Below are 12,520 nucleotides of genomic sequence, written 5' to 3'. Positions count from 1 at the left end.
ACTCACAGCCAATGGGAGCTTTGCTTTGAGCGTGGAAAGTGCTATATACAGCTAAGTACTCTGAAAATCATGTCCTTGGCATCTCAAATTGTGTACCCAAAGTGATTGAATACTTTTGACTCTAATCTCTCTCTGCCTCTGAATCTCATCTGTAAAATGGGGCAAATCCCACCACCATGTCGCACGGGGAGATAATTTATGTTTGTAAAGCACTCAGATACTACAGTGATGTGCAGCATAGGAAAGCTCATCAGGAAATCAATAATTCTGTTTTAATAGTAGGGTTTGAAGAGGGTGCAGCAAGTAAGGCCTGAGGCCACAAACGTGAACAATGAATAGAAAACAGAATAACGAATTGCTGCTCATTAACTGAGCAGCATGCATTCTGCGCACTGAAAGAGGCAGGGATCTTGTGTTAAAAATAACCTGTGATCATGCAGATAAAAATTGTATCCTAATCGCTCTCAGCAGAAGTCAATTTTTATTTTGTTATAATTTCGACGGCTAATACTGATGTTTATTTTTTAACATTTGTTTACAATTTCTATTGATTTCAGTTTTCACAGTTGTGGGAAACTGAGAGGGGTCAGACAATAACTAATGACAATAGACGATGAGATGCAAAGAGTTAAAGCTTTATAACCCTTAAATAACACAAACTGTCAATATCATATGTCAAAATATACAAAGTAAATAGCTTTAAATCATACTCTATGGTGCTTTCAAGCACCATTTTTCTTACTTTGCCTCTGTAATGTTTTATTATTGATGGAAATATTCTTTCATTGGTTCGTGTGTGCACAGTGAAATCGACATTTATTGATATTGACCGATAAAAATCGAATCCTCCCAAACCTGATCATAATGCATAAACACAATGGGGCCGAATTAAGATTGCACAGGCAACCTTAATTCTGGCATTTCCTAGCTTTTGAGTGCTTCTCTTTGGAACCTTAATCGTGTTATTTTAGTGTAGTTTTTGTGTGTAATTTCCTAGGTTTAAAAAAAAGTCCCAATCTTGTCTCTTCCCCACTCCTGGCTCCTTGTCCCAGCCCCATTCTCCTCACCTAGCCAGTCCCAGTCTCCAATCCTCAAATTCATAATCCCAATCCCAGGCTTTTTGACCAACTGTTCCAGTTCCCTCCCCTCCACCCCTCTCTGCTCTTCATCTGCTCTGTCTGTACTCTCCCTCCCTGGCCTCCATGTTCCATGTCCCTACTGGCTCCCAGCCCCAATCTCCTTCCCTGGGTTTCTCATCCACTATCACCCACGCCTAGCAATTTGCCCAACCAGTCCCAGTTCTTCCCCAATACATCGGTTCCTTGTCAGATCTGTCTCCACTCCCCTCTCACAGCCTTACCAACCCCACCCTACTGATTCACAGTCCCAGTTTCCTTGCCCAGACAGGCTGTCTCCCCTCCCGCTCCAACTCCAATCTGTTTCCTTCTCCCCCGCCTTCAGTCCTATTCTCCTCTCAACCTCCTTCTCCTGCTTCCCCTTTCATCTGGTTCTTCTCCCCTGTGTATAGAAGTGAGGCAGCTTCCTCCTCCCAGCAATGGGGGCTCTGAGAGCACAGGAGAGAGAGGCAATTTACTTTCAGTTCTACTCCCAGCCTGGCCCAGAGCTCCAATTGCAGGGAAAGTCCTGCTTTGTCCTGGGCTGAAGCATTCTCATTGCAGACAGGATCTTCCCTGAAAACAGGGTCTGTGAGGGGGTGGAGGTACAATAGCAGCAGGTAGGGACGAGGATTGGAGTCTTGGGGGAGTACGATCTTCTTCAGCAGTCCCTCAATGCGAGGATGATGTCTGCCAAGGGCATTCGTTGTTGGGTTTTTAAGTGGCTAAGGAGCCCAATTCGTGCCCTGCAGATTTTCCCATAGAAGTGACGGTGTGATCTTGGAGGAGACGAGGTTGGCTAGAGTGTTGTGCCCTATCTTCCCTCCTTTGTCGCATCTCTTGTCTTTTGAGCACAACTGTTCTCCTCAAAATGAGCTGTGGCTTGGTGCATGGTGTGGCGGCACTGTGCTCTGTTCCGTGCCAAGTCTTCCCAGTTTGCTGGATCGATGCCTCCCTTTTTAAGGTGTACTTTCAGTATGTCTTTGAAGTGCTGCTGCTGCCCTCTGTGAGCCCTTCTTCCCTAACTTAACTGAGAGAAGAGTACTTGCTTCAGAGGCGAGTGTCAGGCATACATACACAGTGGCCAGCCCAGCACAGTTGGTGTTTCATGACCTGTGGCTCTATACTGCTGATGTTGGCTGCAGAGAGAACGCTGCTGTTAGTGCATCGATCTTCCCAGCTGATCCTGAGAATCCTCCTGAGGCAGTGCTGCTGGAACCACTCCAGCCGCTTGAGATGTCATCTGGAACAAAGGACAGCAAGGGGTGTGAGTGATTGCTGGACCCAGACTAGAAGGAGACTAGTCTGTAAAAGGAAGCTTACTGTAACACCTCTGAGGGTGAGGTTTTATCTGTATTCAGTTTTCTTACTGTATTAGGCATAGACTTGCATGTTCTATTTTATTTTGCTGGGTAAGTCACTTTGTTCTGTCTGTTACTACTTGGAACCACTTAAATCCTACTTTCTGTACTTAATAAAATCACTTTTTACTTATTAATTAACCCAGAGTATGTATTAAAACTTGGGGGGGGGGAAACAGCTGTGTATATCTCTCTATGAGTGTTATAGAGGGCGAACAATTTATGAGTTTACCCTGTATAAGCTTTATACAGGGTAAAACGGATTTATTTGGGGTTTGAACACTTCTTAAGCTGCTTTCAGTTAAGCCTGCAGTTTGTGGGATGTGGTTCAGACCTGAGTCTCTGTTTGTGGATGGCATGTGTGTCTGGCACAACCAGGTAGGGTTCTGGAGTCCCAAGCTGGCAGGGAAGACAGGGGCAGAAGTGGTCTTGGCACATCAGTTGTCAGCCCCAAGAGGGTTTCTGTAATCCAACCCATCACAAGGGCAATACCTCTGTAGTTCCCGCACAAAGATTTGTCCCATTTCTTGAATATTGTAACAATGTTGGTATTCTTAAAGTCTGGTGGAATTTCTTCAAAGGTCCAGATTTTGTTGAGAAGTTGGCAAAGTTTGTGCTGTTCTACCAGCTCTACAAACCTCAGCTGGGATGCCCTCTGGGCCTGGTATCTTGTTAATTTTTTTTTTTTGTCTGGGTTATGGCACACCGGACTTCCTCAGAAGATGGGGGATCAGCAAGTTATTCCATTGCCAAGCATTGTTGAACAGACTCGATGGTGTCTTCAGAGTCCATGGATTCGTGGTTTAGTAGGCTCTTAAAGTGCTCCTTCCAGCGTTGTTTAATGGCCACATTGTCCTTGAGGAGGGTGGAGCCATCCTGGGAACATAAGGGAGTTGGGCCTTTGGAGATTGTCCCATATATAGCTTTTGTTACTTGAAAGAAGCTTCTTATGTCATCCTGGTCTATGAAATCCTGGATCTCAGAGGCCTTCTCTGGCCACAACTTATTTTTAATGTCACTGTAGCCTCCTTTGGACTTTGGCTTTGAGCAGGTGATAAGCCTCATGTTTTCATTGGTTAGAGGAATCATTTTGCTAGTCACAGAATGCAGTTCTTTTCTGTTGAATTAATGCTAGGATTTCCTCGTTGTTTTCATCAAGCCAGTCTTGGTGCTGATGAGTGGAATATCCTATGGTTTCAGAACATGCACTGTGAATGGTCTTTTTAAGTTGCTCCCAGTGCCCTTGAACGTCAGTGATGTTATCAGGCAAGTTAGAGAGTTTCTCAGACAAATGTTGCTGGAACATCTCGCAGTTGGCTTGGTCCTGAAGTGCTTTGACGTTGTACAGCTTTTGCTTAGTCTTTGGATGTTTGCGGTGTGGTGGAGTGAGCTGCAGGTACATGACTGATCTTACTAATAGATAGTCTGTCCAACAATGATTTGTACCAAGATTACCATCACATGGCTGACACCTGCATGCAGATTTGTGACCTGAAGACTCGCAAAGATCACTACTCCTGTCTTCACCACCACTTCTCCATCGCCACAGGGCTTTGGGCGGGTGTGAGCCCTTTGGAAGAGGCCTGCACATAAAATCTTTTAACATGGGTGTAAACGGGTCGGACTCACCCCTGCGGCGCCTCCTGCTGGTAGCTCTCCGAATTTAGCTCAGTCCAGCCCTGGAGCACCCTCTGCAGGCCGGTGATCCACCTGTTCGTAGGCCCCCGTGTCCCTCCCTGGACCCGGTGCCCTTCTACATGGGGCGCTGCCCCCTAGCAGTAACCCCTTTCTCTGGGTCTCCCCTCCTTAGGGAACCCTCACCCTCTATCCCTACCTTGCCTCAGTTTTCGGCTACTGCCAGTCATTGTCTAGCCCCACACTCTGGGGCAGACTGCAGTCTCAGCCAACTCATCCCTGGCAAGGAGGGTTTGGACCTGCTGCTTTGTCCTACCCCTGGGCTGCCCTCTGCAACCCCCAGTACCTTTGGCCCACTGCTAGGCCACAGCCTGGGGCTTTCTAGGCCGGAGCTCCCCGGCTCTTCAGCCTTCCCCAGCCCTGCTGCACTCAGGTATCTAGTCTCAAGCCCTAAGCAGCCAGGCCCGTCTCTCTCTATAGCCAGAGAGAGACTGTCTGGCTTCTGGCTTCCCTGCCTTCTTATAAGGCCCTGCTTCTCAGTTTGGGGCGTGGCCCCCAGCTGCAGCCACTTCCTCAATCAGCCCAGCTTTTTGGAGCAGCAGCTCTCAAGCCCTGCTAGGCCACTTTTAAACCCCTTAAAAACCCCGGAGCAGGGAGTCCACCCTGCTACAATGGGGGAAACAGTGCACAGGCAGTGACCACAGGAGACTTGGCAGGAGGAAAACCCTGACTCAGTGGAAGGGGGTCCAAGACAGCCCTCATCTGCCTACACAGCCACAGAATATTAAAAGGGCCTCTATAAGCACCTGATCCCCTGTTGGGGTCTTGTGAAGTTTGGACTGTGGTTAGTCAGGAGCTTTGCCTCACACCTGCTTGCCAAGGGGGACTCTACCAGAAATATGAAAGCTCTGGAAAATGTAGCTCTGAGGGTCTTTAGCCCACGCAAGCCTCTCCACCACCACAGGGTTACAATCCATCAGAGATGCCTGTGGGGTCTGTGAAGGGGGTAAGGGTGTCATAGTAATGGGCGAGTGATGGGGATTGGGGTCTGTGATGGGCTGGGGGTATGATGGGAGTAGGTGGAGGGCAGGGATTGGGGTTTGTGATGGCGTGGGGGTACAGTGGGGTGGGACAGCAGCAAGCGGGGTCAGAGGAAAGGGATTGGGGTCTGTTGGGAGGTGACAGGTGTAATGGGGGCAGATATGGGAGGGAAGGGCGGCAGACCGGAGCTATGCTCCCCAAGTGGGAGCCCTGGTATAGGGTATCAGTTTCCAGCAGGCCATAGCCCTCCCTATAGCCAGTTTCCTTTAGATTCGTGCATTTAACTTTTTAGCAGGCGAAGTTTACAAAGTTTAAAAAGTTTACGATGCCAGCCAGGATACCCTAGCAGCAGGGCTGGCCTTTTAAAGTCTATAGCAGGCTTAGGAGCTGTTTCACTGGGTGTGACGGGTTGGATCACAGAACCCCCCTTGGGAGCTGCCACCTGATGTGCCAAGACTACTTCTGCCCCTGCTTTCCTGCCCTGCCAGACTGAGACTTCAGTGCCCTGCCTGGTTTGAGCCAGACCCGCTAGCCTGCTGCAAACCCAGACCCAGGTCTGAACCACGTCCCCTAACAGCTGCAGGCTTAACTGAAAGCAACTTACAGAATTGTACCTGTCTCTAACACACAGATGCCCAACTCCCAATTGGGTCTAAACCCAAATAAATCTGTTTTACCCTGTAGAAAGCTTATACGGGGTAAACTCATAAATTGTTTGCCCTCTATAACACTGATAGAGAGATATGCACAGCTGTTTGCCCACCCAGGTATTAACACATACTCTGGGTTAATTAATAAGTAAAAATGATTTTATTAAATACAGAAAGTAGGATTTAAGTGGTTCCAAATAGTAACAGACAGAACAAAGTAAGTTACCAAGCAAAATAAAATAAAACACTCAAATCTCTGTCTAATCAAACTGAATACAGATAATCTCACCCTTAGAGTAAGTTTTTTTCCTCAAAGTGGACACCTTCCAGGCCAGGGCACAATTCTTTCCCCTGGTACAGCTCTTGTTCCAGCTCAGGTGGTAGCTAGGGGATTCTTCATGATGGCTGCCCCTTTGTTCTCTTCCACCCATCTTTTGCATAAGGCGGGAATCCTTTGCCCCTCTCTGGGTTCCCACCCCCTCCTTCTCAATGGAAAGACACCAGGTTAAAGATAGATTCCAGTTCAGGTGACATGATCACATATCACTGAAAGACTTCAAGCCTTCATTCCTCCCAGCCTGACTCACAGGAAGGCTTGCCTGCAAACAGAGCCATCCACAGTCAATTGTCCTGGTTGATGGGAGCCATCAAGATTCCAAACCACCATTAATGGCCCACACTTTGCATAATTACAATAGGCCTTCAGAGTTATATTTCATATTTCTAGTTTCAGATACAAGAGTGATACATTTATACAAATAGGATGACCACGCTCAGTAGATTATAAACTTCATAATGATACTTTACAAGAGACCTTTTCCCTGAAGCATATTCCAGTTACATTATATTCACTCATTAGCATATATTTATAAAATCCTATAAACTGCAACGTCACACTGGGGTCTGGCCAGTAGAGCAAGAGTCTGATTTACAAGGGGTCAGAGGGATTTTACAAGTCTCTGAACACTGGGAGTAGAAATAAGTCCCTAGTGGGTACCTCTGAACAGGAATGTGGAGTCAATAGCTGCTCATGGTGACAGCAGGGATGAGGGTTTGGAGTTGACTGCTGGCAGAGGGAGAGAGCAGATCTGCACTAGAGGGAGGCTTAACAGGAGTACATGGAGGGACAGTTTGGTAGGGGACAGTTGCAGAGAAGGAACAAAGCAAGTCAGCCTTGGAATGGTGGCAAGGAGCAGCTGCTAAAGTTAAGGCTGCACAGTCTTTGCCAGAAAGCTCAGTGTATCACAACACTGTGGGAACTCTTCTGCTACATAATGGGCTAGGTGATGGCATTTAGCCCTGGTCTCTGCCCAGCAGTGACATTTGACGTTATGAAAGTTTTCAGATGAGATTTAGCTGTTCAGGTGGGACAAAGGGAGCGGAAACCCCTCTGGGTACCCTCAGCATGGGGAGTCCCCAGCAGATGCTGTGTGGTGCTGCATAAAGGGCAGTGCATAGCTGCATTGCCCCTGGCTGACAAATCTCAGGGAGGCACCATCTCACACAAGGAGTGTGTAGTCTGCACCATCCTTCATAGCACGGGAACAAGGGGCAGGTCTATAGCCCCCTGTGTCTCTGCCCCCTTTGGGGGGATGTTGTGCCGCTGGGGCACATGGAGGGGGTAACTCCTGGGCTCTGCTAAGCTCAGACAATTGACCCTGGTCCCTTGTACCTTCTGATGCTGTGTGCAGCTGGTCAAGAAGAGAATGGGAAGTAATTCCAACAGAGAGGTGCAGTGTTGTAAAGGGGGAGGAAGCATGGGGCCAGAGAGAGGAGGCCCAAGCGGTACATAGAGTGGGGTGTATGGGAGGAGCGGCATCTCAGGCAGACTGTGCGGTTTGGGTATGGACGTGGAAGAGCAGGGATGTCTGTGTTGCATTGCTGCCATGCGCTGAGTTAATTCAGCTGCCCTGCTGGCCACTTCCTTGCTTTGCAGTCAAATATTTCCTGGAGCAAGCAGCTCGTCACCCCCCAGCAAGAGCCAGCAATTTCTGTCGCCATTCCCTGTCTGTCTGCTGATGGGACACAAGACAAGGAAGTTCGGTCAACCCTCCTGCCCCTTCTGCTACCTCTGATCACAGAGTGGAGGTTTCTGCTGAGAAAGAAGCTCCAAAGCATATGTGGTGGCTTATTGCACACTCCTCAGCCTCTCGCATCTCACAACTGAGAGCTGCATTCAGCCTTGCCTAATCCTTGCATCACCCGCCAAGCCAGGTCACATTTTGTGTCTTATCAGCCACCCAGCTCAGAGGCTGAAATGCCGCCCCTGGGGAGTGGGCCAGCTTCAGTTGGACTTAGGTGGTACGTAGGCCTGGACCTGGCCTACGCTGCAGTGTGGTGAATCTCACCCAGAATTTGTGTAGTCATCTGTTTAAGGCAACTCTCCTTTTTTTCTCTCTCACTCCTTATTGAGGGAGGTTGGGAACTGGGGTATGTCTCTAAACCCTTCCTAGTTAACAGGGCAGGAGATCCAAGAGGGCTGTTTCTGACAGAACTCTTTGGTACCAACATAGGATGAACTACTTAGGCTGTCGGCTCCTTGGACCAGGGACCTTCTTTTGGTTCTGTGTTTGTACCGTGCCTAGCACAATGGGTCCCAGGCTATGGCTGGGGCACATGCGTGCTACCACAATTCCAGTAATAAATAGTCATCCTCACCCCTTGAAGTCAATGTCAAAACTCTCATTGGCTTCCATGGGGCCAGGAATTTACTTATGGTCTCTGAGTGGTAGACCACAGTGACTCTAAGACTGGGGAGCTCATCAAATGATCATGAGCACCTGGTTTTTCCAGGCCTCTTGGTTTCCATCTGGGGATTGTGCAGTTCTGGCTAAGATTGGTAAAATGAAGTTTGAGTTTCACTCGTTTCTCTACAGCTTTTAATGTGTTAAGTGTGTTGGCAATGTGTGGCTTTTACTGCATTGGTTGCCATAGGAACACTGTTTTTTTTATTATTATTATTTCATTTAACCAATGCAGCTTTTTCTGTTATCTCAGTTTCAGTCCAATTTAAAACCTGTTTGGCCCAGGTTCTGATTATTCAGCAATTGTCACAAATGGACTAAATTTCTTAGAAGTATCTCTTTTTTTTAACCTAATTTTTTATGTGTGTAGGTGCATGTGTGAATTAGTGCTGGTGTGATTGCCCGGGGAACTGAATTTCTCTTCAGAAAGGTCTAGCATGGGCTTATTTTGCTGCTTCCTACCAGTGTCACTCACCCCTGTCTTGGGAGAGCCTCTTGCTAAGAAAAGAAAGGCCACTCAGTCTTTAGCATCTCTTCTGAATGAGGAGCCATTTATGGTAATGCACTCCCCTGTCCACTGGACATTGACCCACAAAGTCATATCGGTACTGCAGGTCTCATCAGATAAAAATCATTGGTCATGACCATCTTCTGTTGAGTTTGACAGAGGTGACAGGCTCCATAACTCATTACCCGTCCCCTGAGCTATGGAGACACCAGTCCCTTCAGAATTATTGCTACAGTAGAGCAGTGTTGGAGAAGCAGAGTTGAATGAAATTAGAAAATGAATTGCTCTTTCATCCCAGGAATGGGGGTGGGAGTCCTTTAGAGACCAATTAAGCTTCATTGTTTGGAGCAGTATGGGGGACACGCGTAGCTGAATGAACATGGCAGCTGAATGTCCTGCCATGCAGAGGAGAGTTAAAGTCCATGAGAGAAGCCATAAGAGAGAGCCCCCCTTGATATGAACAGGAACCCAAATTTCCTTCTCATTCTAAGGGAGGAGGGACCTGCCAGCTCAGAGCTGAGAACAACAAAGAAGCCACCTATGCACCAGCTGCAGTCCTTTCACATTTCTAAACTTGGCATTAATCATAAAAAAGGGAATCGCGCGTAGGAAGATGGGCATTTTTGAACAAAATAACCAAGGCTGCCTTTTCCTTAAAGCTAGAGAGCAAAGTGTTTGAAACAATGAATCAACACAGAGATGCTTTGGGCATGGAAGATAACACGCTCCCTCACACCGCACCAGCAGACACTCCCACGCAGCCATGCGTTTTAAGGGGAGGAAACATATTCAGCTATTTTCTGTATTGGGCTGTCAACACTGTTGTTAAATGAGAATGCAGAAGAATACCATTTAGAAGGGCACTTGTCTCCACAGCTACCCATCTCAAGTGGTTCCCGCTCTTGGGATGCTGTGCTAGCAATGTGAGGCCAGGCAGGAATCCTGGAGCAGTTAGATACCCATAGTAAGTATCTCATGCTAACCCCCCTCGCTTGGTGTGTAGATGATTCCCCCACCCAATTCTTCACTGCCCCAAGCCCTGGAGTGAGTCCCCTTGTGTTCTTTGTTGTAGTTGTGAAGCTCTGACAATCAACAGGGTTCATCCTTGCACACTTGGTTGATACCCTTAGGGTTTTGTTTCATCTAGCTAGGTAGCTAGGCATGAGCGGGCTGCTTTGTTGGTGCATCTGTGGCCTTGGGTCCTGATTACACTTGTCAAAGCTCCTTTTGAGCCACCTGGGAAGAGTGAGCTCAAGTTTCTATGGCCTTGCCCATGCAGAGGCTTGTGCCAGGTTTATTGGATCAGGTTAGCTGAAGCAGTACAAATCCCTAGTATCATAGAAGATATGGGTTGGAAGAGACCTCAGGAGGTCAACTAGTCCAACCCCCTGCTCAAAGCACGACCAACAGCAACTAAATCATCCCAGCCAGGGGTTTGTCAAGCCGGGCCTTAAAAACTTCTCAGGATGGAGATTCCACCACCTCCCTAGGTAACCCATTCCAGTGTTTCACCACCTCACTAGTGAAATAGTTTTTCCTAATAGACCTCTCCCAGTGCAACTTGTTCTGTCATCTACCACCACTGAGAACAGCCGAGCTCCATCCCATTTGGAACCCTCCTTCAGATAGTTGAAAGCAGCTATCAAATGCCCCTCACACTTCTTTTCTGCAGAGTAAATAAGCCCAGTTCCCTCAGCCTCTCCTCATAAGTCATGTGCCTCAGCCTCCTAATCATTTTTGTTGCCCTCTGCTGAACTCTCCCCAATTTATCCACATCCTCTCTGTAGGGGAGGGCCCAAAACTGTATGCAATACTCCAGATGTGGCCTCACCAGTGCCCTCAATCTGCTGGCAATGCTCCTCCTAATGCAGCCCAATATGCCATTAGCCTCCTTGGCAACAAGGGCATATGTTGACTCATATCCAGCGTCTTGTCCGCTGTAATTCCCAGGTCCTTTTCTGCAGAACTGCTTCTTAGCCAGTCGACCCCCAGCCTGTAGCGGGTGCATGAGATTCTTCCGTCCTAAGTGCAGGACTCTGCACTTATCCTTGGTGAATCTCATCAGATTTCTTTTGGCCCAATCCTCCAATTTGTCTAGGTCACTCTGTACCCTATTCCTACCCTCCAGTGTATCTACCTCTCCCCCCAGCTTAGTGTCTCCCGCAAACTTGCTGAGGGTGCAATCCATCCCATCCTCCAGATCATTAATGAAGATGTTGAACAAAACCAGCCCCAGGACCAAGCCCCTGGGGCACTCCGCTTCATACTGGCTGCCAACTAGACATCAAGCCGCTGATCGCTACCCGTTGAGCCCAATGATCTAGCCAGCTTTCTATCCACCTTATAGTCCATTCATCCAATCCATACTTCTTTAAGTCCTGGCAAGAATACTGTGAGAGACCGTATCAAAAGCCCTGTGTAGAGACTCTCTGGGAATGGGAATCCACTGAAAAGAGGTATCTCTGGAGACAAGAGAATTTTTTACCTGCAATTTTAGTTCTCTAAACAGCAACTGCAGAGCACCATATGAAGTGAAGGGGCCATAGTGCCACACCCTGGCTATGCTGCAGCCATCCCCTCAACCCTCATCTTCCTCCCTGAAGTGCCCTCCCACCAGCCTGAACTCCCTGGCCTCTGAGTCCCTACATCCATCCCCTCCCAAGAGGCTCATCCCTTGAGGGGGTCCCTCTGCCATCCCCACCAAGGAGCTCCCACCTCCCCCACCCTGCTTCTTACCTCACCCTTCTATGCTAGCGAACCTCGCCCTAGGGTGACAGGTCTATCCCATGTCCCAGCCAGTCCCTGGCTTTAAGAGGAGCCACTATGGTTCTGACAAGAAGCAACCTCCTGCATCATTGAGTTCAAACCCCTGCTATTGCAGGCAACCCCATCATTTAATCCCATTAATAATTTACTAAATTCCATCCTAATTAGGTGCCAGGCTCTCACTGAGGATCAGTGGGATTTGGGGTTACCTTTGGAAATCGCATCCGCACATGTCTGTGGATCACCGTTCAAGCACCCTCTTTCCTCACAAAGTTGAGTGTTCTGTAGTTTCTACTTTTATTCAGCTTTGTTAATTACCAGTTATTTTGCCCATTTTTTGCCATCTGTGCTGAAAAACAGATCAGAGAGGTGGGACAGCCTTTGCATAGAGTAATTGGGGGTGAGGAGGCATGAGTTGCCCCTGCAGCATGGGCTCATGAGCTCAGAACTTTAGAACTAGTGGAGTTGCTCCCTGGACTGTTTCTGGAAGCATGTCCACAGCAGTCTACTGCTGTCTGCAACTTCAGAGAACATGAGTGACAGGTAGGTAATTTTCTGTTTTTAATGTCCAGAAGGGAAAGAAATGGAACATCCACAGATCTCTCATGTGTTCGTGTTTCCAGTGGGCTCACACAGGGCTTGGTTCTTGGCCCTCTTCTATTTAACATTTTTATCAGTGACCTTGAAAAGAACATAAAAT

At 47.9% G+C, this 12,520-nt stretch overlaps 1 protein-coding gene across 6 annotated transcripts in view; it reads left to right on the top strand.

The window, feature by feature from the left end:
* The window catches only part of LOC120373766 (ankyrin repeat and fibronectin type-III domain-containing protein 1-like), a 740,213-nt gene that overhangs the window by 458,380 nt on the left and 269,313 nt on the right, over nucleotides 1–12,520 (top strand). The window lies entirely within an intron of this gene.

The sequence above is a fragment of the Mauremys reevesii genome, linkage group 10 (genome assembly GCF_016161935.1).
Source record: "Mauremys reevesii isolate NIE-2019 linkage group 10, ASM1616193v1, whole genome shotgun sequence".
Classification (NCBI taxonomy): Eukaryota; Metazoa; Chordata; order Testudines; family Geoemydidae; genus Mauremys; species Mauremys reevesii.
Note: the sequence above shows the minus strand (reverse complement) of the source record. Positions and strands in the feature narration are given on the sequence as shown.